Source organism: Notamacropus eugenii, chromosome 3 (assembly GCF_028372415.1).
Source record: "Notamacropus eugenii isolate mMacEug1 chromosome 3, mMacEug1.pri_v2, whole genome shotgun sequence".
NCBI classification, from domain to species: Eukaryota; Metazoa; Chordata; class Mammalia; order Diprotodontia; family Macropodidae; genus Notamacropus; species Notamacropus eugenii.
In genome coordinates, this window is record NC_092874.1 from 466,276,748 (window position 1) to 466,291,635 (window position 14,888).

The 14,888-nt window shown below is 41.1% G+C and overlaps 1 protein-coding gene across 11 annotated transcripts in view; it reads left to right on the forward strand.

Annotated features, from left to right (window-relative positions):
- CFAP20DC (CFAP20 domain containing) overlaps positions 1 to 14,888 on the forward strand; it is a 215,152-nt gene that overhangs the window by 40,173 nt on the left and 160,091 nt on the right. The window contains exon 4 of one of the 11 annotated variants that reach the window (XM_072598805.1): positions 5,937 to 6,188. The exons of 9 other annotated variants lie outside the window; for them this stretch is intronic. The gene's annotated coding sequence lies outside the window, so the exon portion shown is untranslated. Of the gene's footprint in view, positions 1 to 5,936; positions 6,189 to 14,888 lie in introns of those variants that run through there. One more of the 11 variants, XM_072598802.1, reaches the window with a different exon arrangement.

The following is a 14,888-nucleotide window of genomic DNA, read 5'->3' on the forward strand; positions in this document are numbered from 1 at the left end:
ACCTGTATTTCTTATTTCCTAGTTGCAAGAACAATACTCAACAGTTGTTCCTAAAACTTTGAGTTCCAACTTCTCTTCCTCTCTCCCTCCCCACCCATTCCCTTTGGGAAGGCAAGCAATTCAATATAGGCCATATCTGTGTAGTTTTGCAAATGACTTCCATAATAGTCGTGTTGTGTAAGACTGACTACATTTCCCTCCATCCTATCCTGCCCCCCGATTTCTTCTATTCTCTCTTTTGATCCTATCCCTCCCCAAGAGTGCTCCCTCCTCTCACTGCCCTCCCTTCCCTCATCCCCCCCCACCCTGCTTATCCCTTTCTCCCCCACTTTCCTATATTGTAAAATAGGTTTTCATACCAAAATGAGTGTGCATTTTATTCCTTCCTTTAGTCAAATGTGATAAGAGTAAGCTTCATGTTTTTTCTCTCGCCTCCCCTCTTTTTCCCTCCATTGAAGAGTCTTTTGTTTGCCTCTTTTATGAGAGATGATTTGCCCCATTCCATTTCTCCCTTTCTCCTCCCAATATATTTCTCTCTCACCACTTATTTTCATTTTTTTAAGATACGATTCCATCTTATTCAATTCACCCTGTGCTTGCACTTTCTCTCTCTCTCTCTCTCTCTCTCTCTCTCTCTCTCTCTCTCTCTCTCTCTCTCTCTCTCTCTCTCTGTGTGTGTGTGTGTGTGTGTGTGTGTGTGTGTGTGTGTGTGTGTAATCCCACCAACCACCCAGATACTGAAAAAAGTTTTAAGAGTTACAAATGTTGTCTTTCCATGTAGGAATGTAGGTAGTTCAACTTTAATAAGTCCCTTATGACTTCTCTTTGCTATTTACCTTTTCATGCTTCTCTTCATTCTTGTGTTTGAAAGTCAAATTTTCTTTTCAGCTCTGGTCTTTTCATCAAGAATGCTTGAAAGTCCTCTATTTCATTGAAAGACTATTTTTTTCCCCTGAAGTATTATACTCAGTTTTGCTGGGTAGGTGATTCTTGGTTTTAGTCCTAGTTCCTTTGACTTCTGGAAGATCATATTTCACGCCCTTCAATCCCTTAATGTAGAAGCTGCTAGATCTTGCGTTATCCTGATTGTATTTCCATAATACTTGAATTGTTTCTTTCTGGCTGCTTGCAATATTTTCTCCTTGACCAGGGAACCCTGAAATTTGGCCACAATGTTCCTAAGAGTTTCTGTTTTTGGATCTCTTTCAGGAGGTGATGGTGGATTCTTTCAATATTTATTTTGCCCCCTGGTACTAGAATATCAGGACAGTTTTCCTTGATAATTTCATGAAAGATGATGTCTAGGCTCTTTTTTTTTCATCATGGCTTTCAGGTAGTCCCATAATTTTTAAATTGTCTCTCCTGGATCTATTTTCCAGGTCAGTTGTTTTATGATTTCTTGGTTTCTTATAAAGTCATTAGCCTCCATCTGTTCCATTCTAATTTTTAAAGAACTATTTTCTTCAGTGAGCTTTTGAACCTCCTTTTCCATTTGGCTAATTCTGCTTTTTAAACCATTCTTCTCCTCATTGGCTTTTTGGACCTCTTTTGCCAATTGAGTTAGCCTATTTTTAAAGCTGTTATTTTCTTCAGCATTTTTTTGGGTCTCCTTTAGCAGGGTGTTGACCCGCTTTTCTTGCATCTCATTTCTCTTCCCAATTTTTCCTCCACCTCTCTAACTTGATTTTCAAAATCCTTTTTGAGCTCTTCCATGGCCTGAGCCCATTGAATGTTTATTTTGGATGTTTGGGATACAGAAGCCTTGACTTTTATGTCTTTCCCTGATGCTAAGCATTGTTCTTCCTCATCTGAAAGGAAGGGAAAAGATATCTGTTCACCAAGAAAGTAACCTTCTGTGGTCTTATTTTTTTTTCCTTTTTTGGGGCATTTTCCCAACCAGTTACTTGACTTTTGGATCATTTGCCAAGAGTAGGGTATACTCTGGCAATCTGTCAGATCTCAGTTCCTCCAATGTGGCACGATCAAGGATGTACTGATCTGGATGCAGAGAGGGATTTTTGTGCCCAGAATCTTAGCAGTTACCTCTCCACAGCCACCTGGCCTCCAGTTCCCAAGTCAGCAGTGGGAGCTGATTTTCAGATAAGCTGGATGGGCAGGGCCACCATTCAGTGTGAGACAAAGACTAGCTCCCCCAGGGCCTCCACACAGGACAGAGGCAAGACTCAGCTCCTCAATGCCCCCAGGGGTTTTTAGGCTAATATAGGGGCTGAGAACTGCTGGCACCTGCCCAATGTGGCCTCTGCAGGCTATTGCCTAAGGCCAGAGCTATGCAAGGCCCTCATCCCTTCCTGGCCAGCTGAAAAAACTCCATCACTGACCTTTGGCGCCTGTGGGTTGAGGGATCTGAGAACCCGCTGCTACTGCGACTGGGAATTCCGAGACTGGAGATTCCACCCCTGAGGGCTGTTCGTGAGCCCCGCAGCAGGCCCAAGGCTGGGCTGGACTCCGCTCTGAGTCTGGTGCAACAGACGTTCCCGTGGGCCTTTAGGTCACCCTGGGCTAGAAATCTCCTCCACTCTGTTGTTCTCCATTTCTGCTGCTCCAAAATTTGTTGAGAGTCCCTCTCTACAAGTATTTTATGGGCTGTATGGGGAGACCCTGTGTATGTGTGTCTTTCTACTCCGCCATCTTGGCTCCATCCCTCACCTTTTGAATTTTATTAAGTCATTTACAGTAAAATCATTAAGTCATTCATAAGTGAAATACAGCTTAGTGTCGCTACATTTTTTAAAATAGGCATCAAGGAGTACTGAGAGGGAAGAGAAGGAGCATTAGGGTCTGACGGATAGAACCCTGGGGACAGACTTGAAAGATCTAAATTCTAGCCATAGTCTCCCTTATTTTCTGGGAATGTTGAACGAGTTACTAAGCCTCATTTTTGGTTTAGTTTTTTCATTTTGTAAATGGGGACTATAGCTTAGACTTTTTGATTGTCTTATGGAGATCCTAAGTAATAAAGAGCAAATTACATTCATATCTGTCTGTATCTATATATGTACACACACGCACACACACTCTCAGAATCAGATTCCCCAAACCTCAACTCTGGGGAATGAAAATAGAAATTGCAAAGTCAATCTTAGTTGGGAAAAATACCCATAATTTTACTCCATAGGAAAGACCTGGAACTGCTCGTAGACCAAACTATATTGATTTGGAATTTAGCTTAATTTACATTGCTGATTTAAATACATATAGTTTAGTTTTTTCTAAGTTACAGAACTTAGTAGATTATCAGAATGAGGATCAGTTTTGAGTCAGATTTGGATCTGAATTCCAGATGTAAGACTTATAAGCCCATTAAGGTTTTCAAAGGTGATCTCCAGATCTTGGGAAAACTTACTCATTTAGAAAATTTCATTTTCATATTATTGGCTAAATGAGACATGATAGTATTATATGGATTTTTAACATTCCTGAGAAAGGAGCCTTATTCAAATTAAAAATCTTTTTTCAAATTTAAAATCCTTGTTTCTTTCATCTTAATATCTGGTTTAAACTAAATTTCTTCTTAATATTCTGTGCCTAAAAATATATTGGAAAATTCATTCTTACTAATTTTTCACTGCAAGGTAGGAAAGAAATAGAAAACTTTTTTTATTCTATTCTTTTAGGGCTTAAAAAAACAAATCTGTGCTCTTCTGAATAGATGTAAAAATATAAGAATATATGGTGTTTGTTGATATTTTAGAACTGTGGTTATATGGACAACGATTCACTAAGGAAGGAAGTTATATAGTTTTAGGAATATGTGTGTGTGCATGTATATGTGTGCATATGTATGTATGCAGTTATATAGTGCCTAATATATGCCAGGAACTGTCTGTCTATTAGTATTCTCAATTAGTTGTTTTTTCCCTGTTTCTTTGGAAAGTCTTGCTAGCAGGGATTCAAAGGGTTTTTTTTTTAATTATTTCTGCTTTTCGTGTTATAAATTTTACTTTCATGATTTTTGTTCCTCCCTTGAACCATTCTCGAACATCCTGCCGTGGTTCCATTCTCACAGGACCATCTCTCTGCTTCATCAGCTGTTGATTCATTTCTCTTTATCTTGCAGTATTTATTCATATATATATTTGGACTCATTCAGATATCCTGGAGTTTGTCTTCCCTTCTGTTATTAATAGTTTTCCTGTTGATTAGTGTGTTTCTAGAAGCCCAGGAGTTTTCTGTTATCTAAGATCTTTGGAAATTTCAGTCTTTTTTTTCTTTATAGTCTCACTTTTTATTGCTCATTTTCTGACTCCTTCCCCTTCAATGGCAGATCCCCAAAGGATTGAACCTCAAATCTGTCCCAGACCCCTACCATACTAGGGAATATAATTAATTTAGTTTTTAATTTTCAACATTCACTTCCATAAGATTTTGAGTTTAAATTCTCTCCCTCTTTCTTTCCTCACCCTTTTCCAGGATGGCATGCAGTCTGATAGACTTACACATTCATAGTAAACATATTTTCACATTAGTTATTATTATGAAAAGAAGAATTAGAACTAATGGGAAGAACCACAAGAAAGAAGAAACAAAACAAAATAACAAAAAGAGAGTGAATAGTATCTTCCATCTGCATTCAGACTCTAAAGTTCTTTCTCTAGATGTGGATGGCATTTTCCATCATGAGTCTTTTGAAGTTGTCTTAGATCCTTGTATTGCTGAGAAGAGCTAAGTATCAAAGTCATCACACACTGTGGCTGTTATTGTGTACAGTGTTCTCCTGGTTCTGCTCACTTCACTCACCATCAGTTTATATGTCTTTCCAGGTTTTTCTGAAGTCTGCCTGCTCATCATTTTTTGTGGCACAGTAATATTTCATTAGATTTATATACCACAGCTTGTTCAGCCATTTTGGTAATTCATTTTTCACTGGCCTAGTCCCTACCCCCAGGTGACTCCTCGAAGGGACAAAAATGACTATAAGTAGGTCCTCCAGCTGATCCTCATATGACATGGACCATCCTGATTACTCTGTTCTGAATGCCTTTCAGCTTGTTCGTGTCCTCACTAAACTTTGATGCACAAATCTAAACACAGTAGTCCAGATGTGACCTGGCTAGCCCAGAACTGTAAGGAACTTTCACCTTTGTGTGCCTGGAATCTGTGTCTTCTTTCAGGAATCCTTCTACTTCAGTGGCATTTCCTTTGGCTCTCCAAAGCCTTTGCTCTTCTTGAATGTCTTCTTCTCTGTAGGTTTTCATGACATTGCTTCATTCTGGGTCTCTTTCTGCCTATCTGACTGTTCTTTCTCAGTCTCCTTGACTGGATTTTTATCTGGGTCTCACTCTTTAACTTTAGGTATTCCTCAAGGCTCTGTCCTGGCTCCTCTTCTCTTTTTCCTCCCTACTGTCTTACTTTGTGATCACAATAGCTTCCATAGGTTCAGTTATCATCTCTGTGCAAATGATTCCTAGATAAACATATCCAGCACTAATTTCTCTTCTAAGCTTCAGTCCCACATCACTCCATGTCTTTTGGGCATCTTAAATTGCATATCCCATGGGTATCTCAAAATAAGCACATCCAAAAGTTTTCACTGTTCCTTGTTCCCAGTTTTTCTATTACTATTAAGGATACCATCATCTTTCCAGGCTAGCAGCCTTGATGTCTTTCTTGGCTCCTCACTTATTCACCCCACATATTCAGTCTTGTCTTTTGTAAAAAATATTGTGGAGATACTGTTTCCCAGAGCTAAGGCCCAGCAAGCAGGCCAAATTGTTTTATTAAACAGTTCCTCAGATAGGCTGAAGATGACTATTACCACATGAAAAATTTTTAAATAAAAAAATCTATGAAGAATATTTTATTGTTAATAAATGTTAGTGCACAGAGTGCTCTTGAGCACTTTGAAAGAAAGGGGTGGGGCAGAGCCAAGGTGTCAAAGTAGAAGGAAGCACATACACTTAGCTCTTACCCCACAGCTCATAAAATACCTGTAAAGAAGAACTCTCAACAAATTCTCGAGCATCAGAAGCCACAGAACAATGGAGTGGAGGAGATTTCTGTCCCAGAGACACCTGAAAGACCGACAGGAAAGGTCTGTCACTCACCGGAGGTGAAGTAGAGCCCAGCCCTGCCTTGGCCACAAGACACCAAGAGGAGCAGAACTGAGCAGGCTTCAGGGACAGAATCTCCAGCAGCAGCGCAACTCCCACAACCCACAGGCTCCAAAGGTCAGTGAGAGAGTCTTTTCAGCTGGCTGAGAGGGGAGTGGGGTGTTCCCATAACTTAGGCCCCCTCAGGTGGCAGCAGTAGAGGCAGCAGCAGACGGGGCTCCCAAAGCAGGCAGTAGCCTGCATCCATTGTTGAAGGTCTCATCGTAAACCCACTGGGGGAACTGAACCCTGTGTGGTGGCCTTGCCCTCATCTGAGCTGCTGATCTTAATCTCACACTGAATAGCAGCCCTGCCCCCACTGAAAGCCCCTGAGGCTTGGGAGCAGCTCATTTGAATCCCAGCCCCCAATTGCTGGCTTGACAGAGCTGGAGACAAGCTGACTGTGGAGAGGAAACTCAGAAATCAAGTAACTGGCTGGGAAAATGCCCAAAAAAAGGGAAAAAAAAATAAGACCATAGAAGGTTACTTTCTTGGGGAACAGGTGTCTCCCCCCATCCTTTCAGATGAGGAAGAACAAGGCATACTGTCAGAGGAAGTCAAGACCTCTGCCTCCAAAGGTAACTTAAACTGGGCCCAGGCAATAGAAGACCTTAAAAAACAAGTTGGCAGCTTACTAAAGGAGAACCAAAAAAATTCTGAGGAAAATAACAGCTTTAAAAAGAGGCTAACTCAATTGAAAAAAGAGGTCCAAAAAGCCAATGAGGAGAAGGAGGTTTTAAAAAGCAGAATTAGCCAAATGGAGGAAAAGGTTCAAAAGCTCACTGAACAAAATAATTCGTTGAAAGAGAGAATTGAGTTCAGGGAAATGAATGACTTTGAGTTAAACCAAGCAGTTAGTAAACAAAACCAAAAATTTGAAAAAATAGAAGATAATATAAAACAACTCATTGGAAAAACAACTGACCTGGAAAATAGATCCAGGAAAAATAATTTAAAAATTATAGGACTTGGAATGAGATATTTCAGAAGTCAAAGGAAGTGGGATTGAAACCAAGAATCATCTACCCAACAAATCTGAGTATAATACCTCAAGGGAAAAAATGGTCATTCAATGATATATATGACTTTCAATCATTCATGTTGAAGAAAAGACCAGATCTGTATAGAAATTCAAATATAACTTGCTGAATGAGGTCCCTGATAAGTGGAGAGAGCAGTTTCTGTTGAGTATGAGCAGTGAGTTAAAAGAAAGCAAATGCAGGCAACAAGTGACCCTTGCTTTTGGGGGATTTGGTAGTGAAAGGGAGAAGAAACGTGGGGCAGCAGTTTGAGGGGATGGTAGACAAGAGGTTAGGGGATCAGAGGTACGTACTGGCCAGGAAACAATCATTTATTAACCACCTACTGTGTGGACAGTGTTGTGGAAAAAAGAGCCATCTCCTCTAGACACCCTAACAGAGGAGACCATGGGGGGTGGTGTAAAGTAAGAGGAGAGATCCTCTGTTGAGAGGGTGGGAGTGAAGAGCGCTGGGGGAGGTTGAGACAGCTCTCTAAGGAGTGCAATAGAGAAGGAAGTAGAGAGGAGTAAAAGTATTACCTTGGGCAGGGAAGCTAGTCACCATGATCTCTTTCTTGAGCCTTGGAGGTGGGAAAACCCTGGTGCGAATTCTGACTCTGATAGTAGCTATATGATGATCTATCCCGTGTGAGCCTCCGACAGCTCCCCGCTTAGACTGATCTCCTGGAGGCCAGGGACTTTTTTCTTTTTTGCCTTTCTGTATCTTCTGCTCTGAGCACCATACTTAATAGTAGGTGCTTAATAAATATTTGCCGACTGAGGGTGAACTCAGAGCAATTCTGAGCCCCAATCTTTTCACTCCCCCCAACTTGAGTTTAGAAATACATCTCAATTCTAACTCCTAAAGAACTTCCATTAACTTCCCTCTCCTGGCCCCCTTTTTCTTACCCACAGCACTCCATGCCTCTCACTCCAGACATTTACTGGCTCTTCCCCCATGCCTAGAATCCCCTCCCCTCAACTCTTAAGTCAATTGGCTTCGTTCAAGTTCCAATGAAAAACCACCTTCTGCAAGAATCCTTTCCTAGTTCCTTCCTACTAGTGCCTTCCTCTGGGGCAACTGCTAGTTTATCCTGTCTGTATCTAGTTTGTACACAATTGTTGTCATGTTGCCCTCTCTCTAGATTATGAGTTCCTTGAGAGGAGGGAATGTTTCTTACTTCTCTTTGTATCCCTAAAGTTTAGCACAGTTCCTGGCATGTAGTGGGTGTTTAACAAATGTTTGTGGCTGTACTCCACTTGAATTTGGAGGCAGTAGAGAGAACTGAGTTTGAATTCTGCCTAGGAAACTAATTTTAAGAATCTGAGGAAGTTACTTGCTGAGCCTGTCAACTAATCTATAAAACAGGGAGAAAATATCTTACAAGGTAGCTGTGAAGATCTAATGAGATGGTATATAGAAAGGATTTGGCAAATCTGAAGACCTTAGCCAGTGCCATTTATTACTGCTGCTGACAATTCAGCCGTAGTCTCCCACCCATTTTCTTACTCACCAAATGCCTCGATACCACCTTGTTGATTGAAAATTGCCTTGGAGAAATTTGATTTTTAAAGTGTGTGTGTGTGTGAAATTTTCATTTTACAGTAAATTTTAGCAAAAGTAATAAGGATTTAATCATTTATATTGAAAATTAAAATGAGCTTAGGTTTGCTCTTGGATATCCAGATATTCAGTCCTGAAACGTCTCTCCCTTAGACTTCGGGAAGCCTCAACATAGGCTTTGAAATGACATTTGTAGATATCACAATGTTCTCTTATATCACAGACTCCCAGAAGCATAACGACTCATGTTCCTTCGTGTTTCTTTAATAAAAAAGGAAGCTCTGCAAATGACTGATCTGCCTGTGGCAGGAGTCACAAACCAAACACGTGATTTTATGCTATTGATGTAGAAACAGCAGTAAAAAAATAAATGGGTGTAAACCTTTCATTTAAATGGTCCAATTATTTTATTTCAGTCCTCCGAATATTTTCTAACAGATATTTTCACTTTTAAGGAAATGGGGACATGGAGCATGGCTTTTTTTCTTCTCTACAGATAAAAATCTCTTATGCAGAAACAGAAAATGACCAAATAATAGATTTTTATAGTATTTATAAGAGTTTATCCACATCTTTCTATATATGCTATTTAGTGGGGTGCGTTTTTTTTTAATTGAGCTAAAAAAATGACCCTTTAAAAAGGCAATCTCCCTAGAATCACAATTTCAACTTGCTCTTAAGATGTCAGGGAAATAATTGCTAGAAATGTCCATTAAAAGATATCAAAATAAACATTAGAGACCTTTGAGAAATCAAACCACAAAAATAGCAGGGTTTTTCATTCTATACAATCTACCAAAAAATCTTGTCAGAATTATGTCAGCAGGAATCCTAGCTAAGTGTCATGTTTCTAACTCCATAAATGTAGTGCTAGACAGGGCTTCAGTAGCTGCCTAGTCCAACCCCTTGATGTTCCAGATGAGGAAACTGAAGCTGAGAGCTTAGATGACTGACTTGCCCAAGGTCATGCAGAGAGCGAGCCCCAGAGGCACCTTCGGAAGCCAGGTCCTTTCATCCCATCACTCTGCTGTCTTCTCTGACCATACTATTGTCGTATGTCTTCTTTCATGCTCATAACCATGTTATTTGATCATTAACATTGCAAAATACCTGTGAATAGGGAAAGAACAGTGTTCAGTGGCCTTATGGACTTAAGATTTCATTTTCCTTTCCAGAGTAAGGAGATTTTGTTTCCCTTCTAGGATTAGCCCCTTCCCTCAGCACTTTGCTTCCCAAATGCTGCCTAATTCAATTAGGAAAAATATTTATATTTATCAAAACACAATCTATTTTCAATGAAAAGAAATTTTAAACTTGAAACTTTTACAAAATTAAGGCAAATTAAAGGATCCATCTAAAATACATCCACTAGTAAAATGAATAATTTCATCTGTGGTACTTTTTATGTCAAAACAAACACCAAACCTAAAATTAAATCTGTTCGTGTGTGTGTGTGTGTGTTTTCTGTCTTGTGTGCTTTTCCAGCCTTCTGCCCTTGCACTGTCATCTGTAGCATCACTTCCCTGGGCCCCAGTTTCCTCTTGTGTATAAAGATGGAGTTGGGGGCTGATGGACTTTTCCAATTCTTGATCTCAGACCCTGTAGTCCTGCCTCCACCTTTTCCTACCTCTCTTTGTACCCATGGACAAGTCACTTACTTGCTCAGAGTCTCAGGCGAGCTCTCTTGAGAGGATCCTCACCAACATGCAGCTGTTGGCCTCACTCTGTCTCCTCCAGCGCATCTTGTGTACAGGCCATCTGTTCTGTAGTTCACAAGTATTGATAAAGTATCATCTACACCTTTCCAGGTCCAGTGTTGATGCTGGGGTTACAGAAAATAACTTAAGGAGAATTCTGATGGAGGGGATGCACTGCATATCCATCTGAGGAAATGCCAAATAATTGCGGTATAAACATCGATGACTGGGCATGGGGAGGCAAGGAGAGGCCTCTTCTTGGCAGTGGTGCTTGAACTTGGCCATGAAGGGTCATTCCTGGTGCAGGGTGAGCATCCTGTGCAGAGGCCTGGGACGTAAAATAGAGTTCTGGGTGCAGAAAACAGAAAGAAGGAAACTTTAACTAGAACAAGAGTGTGAGGGAGTAGGTGAGGTGAATCTGGAGAGATGGGTGCTAGTTTGTGAAGGCCTTTAATTGTCTCACCAAGGAGGCAATAGGGAGCCACAGTGGGATTAGAGAGGGAAGAGACAGTAGACAGAAAACCATTAGGAGGCTCTTACGGTAGCTCCAATGAGAGGTGAGGAGGGTATGAGTGAGATGGTTGTGGTAGGACTGGAGAGGAGACAGATGACAGGGATGTGGTGGCAGAATTGCTAGGACTTGGCAGGTATTAGAGGGGAAGGGGAAGCAGTGAAGAGTCACATGGGCAACTGGAAAGAAAATGGCACTCGCCACAGCAAAGGTTGTCATGGAGATGGGCACGTGTGGGGGTTGGGGGGACTTGTGTTTTTGCTGCTTAGCTTAGGAACTCACTTCCTTGAGGTGTGGGGGAGGGGGTGTGTTAGGCAATTTTTGTTCTGTCCTTTTTAGTACTAACATCTCTTTGATTAAGGAAATGAAAGTAAATTAAGAGCTGCTCATTTCTGCCCTTCCACCTGAGTAGGGAGCCTGGCCTTTGGATTTCCCCATCTTTACCTGTGCACTTGAATGATCTCACTGACGTTGATATTTCCCTCCACCAATGCTGATCACAGTTCAGCCATGGCAGGTCTGACCTGGGCAAGTCATTTACCTCTCTCAGCCTCAGTTTCCTCAACTGTAAAATGGAGATAGGAGTAGCACCTACCTTCCATAGTTGCTGTGAGGATCAGATGATTATATGTGTCAACTACTTTGCAAGCATTAAAGCCCTCTCCTCTCTTCTCCCTCTTTTTCTTTCTCCCTTCTCTCTCCCTCTTATTCTACCCGCCCCCCCCCTCCATCATGTGAGTGTGTGTGTGTGTGTTAGGTATTATTTATTAAATTTAACAAAGTAGCAAAATTCTTCTGTTTACTTGTGGACCCTTCTATACTTCCTTTTGTTTCTTCTCTGTATTTTTTTAAAAATTTAGTGATGTTCTTTTTTTGGCATGTTCATCAATCATTACCCACTAATTCACCCTCTCCTCTCGCTTTTCCCAGCAAATAGATGCCCTCCCTGGTAACAATACTAAAGCAAAACAAATCAACTCATTATTCATGTCTGAAAATGCATGTGCTATGCATCATTCTCTAGGTGATCATTTTTCTTCCAAAATCAGTGGTGCCCATGCTTCAGCACGGAAGTCTCCTTCAATCATGATTAGTCATTTTGATCAGATAGGTGCGTTTTTTCAGTTGTTTTCCTTGATATTTTTGTGGGAATTGTATCAGTTGTCCTGGTTCTGCCCATTTCATTCCCCAGAAATTTGCACAGGTTTTTCCTGTTTCTCTGAATCTGCCACTGGAAGAAGTGGAATTCCAACTATTAAAGGGAACATGGCTCAGTGACTTAGGCCTGCAAGAGCCACCTGTTCCCTGCTGAGGCCAGAGCAGTCCCAGCCGGAGGGACCTAAGGAAGAGTTAAGAAAGAATCTCTCCCCCCCACCCAGTGAGGCTTAGGAAATGTCAGACCTGATTGATGAGGAAGGTTAAAGAACCTGCTTCTCCACTCACGTGTTTCCTTGAAGTTCTCAGCACCAGTTGATGTAGAGACTTAAACATCACATACGTATTTAAGATTTCATACTACATACTCTGCTGTTTGTTTGTGGTAGGGTATCAATGATAACATTTTAAATCCAGTATTATATAGAAATTGATTATTCGTTCACATTATTGAAAGATGGGCTTTCAGATAGGAGAAATGTATAGGTAAAGACATCCAAGACAAAGAAGAAACACTTCAGCTTTAAGAACAAGTCCACCCTTCAGCAGTGTGCCCTCAGACCTTTCTCACCCTCCCCCACACCAAGTTCATTCTATGCCTGGAGAGAACAGTAATAAATAGTGGGAAGTGACTGTACACACAGGAAGGAACAAAGTGAAGAGGTAATCGGAGCCAATGAGTTCATTCTCTTGGGTAGTTACCACCATTTATTCACATTCTCCCTACACATGCCATTGTGAGGGAAAAATAGTCAATCACAGATGAAAATATAAAATAGAATTGAAAATTGAATTGAAAAGTAATTTTACTTTCAAATGTTTTGCAAATGTAGATGTTAAATGTGAAATGAATACAGTTAATGACCATAGCTGAGAGTTATGCACCTGCTGATCACTAGAATATTATTATAAATGAGGTTGATTTTCTTGTTGACTACCTCATTTTTTCTCCACATGGTCTCATTACTTTTTCTAGCATATGCCTGACCCTTATATATGAATGCTCAAGTACAGAAATAAAAAAATGTATTAACTCTTATGTGACTCTAAAAATGCCTTTTTGTGTACAAGAGAAGTAATGCCATTGCTGGTTTCCCTTCTAAGTATATGAGGTCATGGGGAGGTGGGGGTGGGGGGTGGTTAGAAGAGACAGAGAAAGGCCTGGCCTGGCACAGTTAATGAGGAGCTGTTTCCCTGACAGGATCACTCTCATAACCCCCACCCCAAGAAAGCTCTTGGCTCTTCATCTGTAGTAGTTGGTCTTTTCTCTCCTATAAAGAACTAACTTTAGAACCCCCAATGAGCAGCTCAGCCATCTTTGAGAGTGATTGCATCAGTGACCTGACATTTCATTGGCAGTGCTCCTTCCTCCAGTGGAGGTCGCTGCCCCCCTGGGACAGTTACTGTGGCCAAGCATCACCAGGTTTAACAAAGCCATCCTCGCGGTATAGATTTTCAGTTCGTTGTTGGACCCATCATATTCTGTAACATGTCTTTATATCCAGAGACATAAAGCATTTTGCTGTGTTGTTGAAATGCAAAGGTTTTATGACTTCTTTATTCACTGGAAGAATAACAATCCCTCTCACCCATGCGTGGGATTCACTGCCACTGCTGTCTTTTGCCGTGTATGTCACAACTTAGAGATTCTTTCACAGGCTAGATTTTGTTCATTTACATTAATGTTCAGATTTAGACCGGTCTCCCTGAGGGCCATGCCCCACAAATTCCACATTTTGACCAGTCTTGATTCACCCTTTCAAACCCCATGTCCCTCTGCCTCACCCTGTGTCATCCACACATGGGGCTCTGAGCATCATCCATGAGCCTTTGCCACCTTTATCATCCAGACCTTTGAGCTTTCTGCTTCATTGCTTTCTCCTCCCTCTCTCTCTGTAGAGGATCTGACCTCCTATAGTGGCCAGCCATCAAACAAATATAGTTGAATTGAATTTTCTGATCTCACCAGTTATTAGAGAATTAACAAATGTAAATCAGCTTCTTGTGTGCCAGGTACTGGGGTTACAAGTATAAAGAATGAAACAATTCCTAATTGTCAGGAGCTTTCTTTCTAATGGTGGAAAACAGCACATAGACATACAAATTCATGGAGTGTAAATATAACATTAAAAAATACAAGTACAGCCTGAGCAGTGGAGATTAGGGCCCTGGCAGGGAGGGAGTTGGAAAAGGCTTCACTGCCTCTTAAAGGAAAGGCATTGGTGTGCATTGGGAGTGTCCGAAGGCGCTGGAGTCATATGTCTTGTGAGGCCAGTTTGGCTGAATTTTAAGTGTTCAGTAAGGGAAATGATGCCCCTTGAGGTCAGAAAAGATGATTTGGGGCCAGGTCGTGTTGGGCTGTTAAAGCTAACCAGGGGAGCTTACCCAGGTTACCCAGAAATTCCCCAGGGAATTTCTCCCCCTCAAACTCTCTGGACCTCAGTTAAGCTCATCTGTAAAATTCAGAAGTTGGACTAACTGACCAAGGGCCCCCCTTGGGTCCACTTCCTGTGATCCTGTGTGAAATACAAGCATCACTAATTATTATGCAAAATGACCAACACTAAATGAGGCGCACAAGTGTGTGAGTGTTGTCTCTGCTCCTGCACCCAAAGGTCTTGGCTGTTAGGCATTGTTACATGGTTCCCCTTCTGGTGGAAGTGACCCAATCCCTTCTGCGCTGTAATACTGTAGAACTTTATAATGCTAAGGTATTTTAATGGAGATGATCCTTACCTGTGAGCCTAATTAATCCCTCTCAGTAAATTGTAAACCCTTTGAGGGCCCTCCTGCATCCTGTTTTATATTTCTCCCAGTAATTTGCATAGCATAT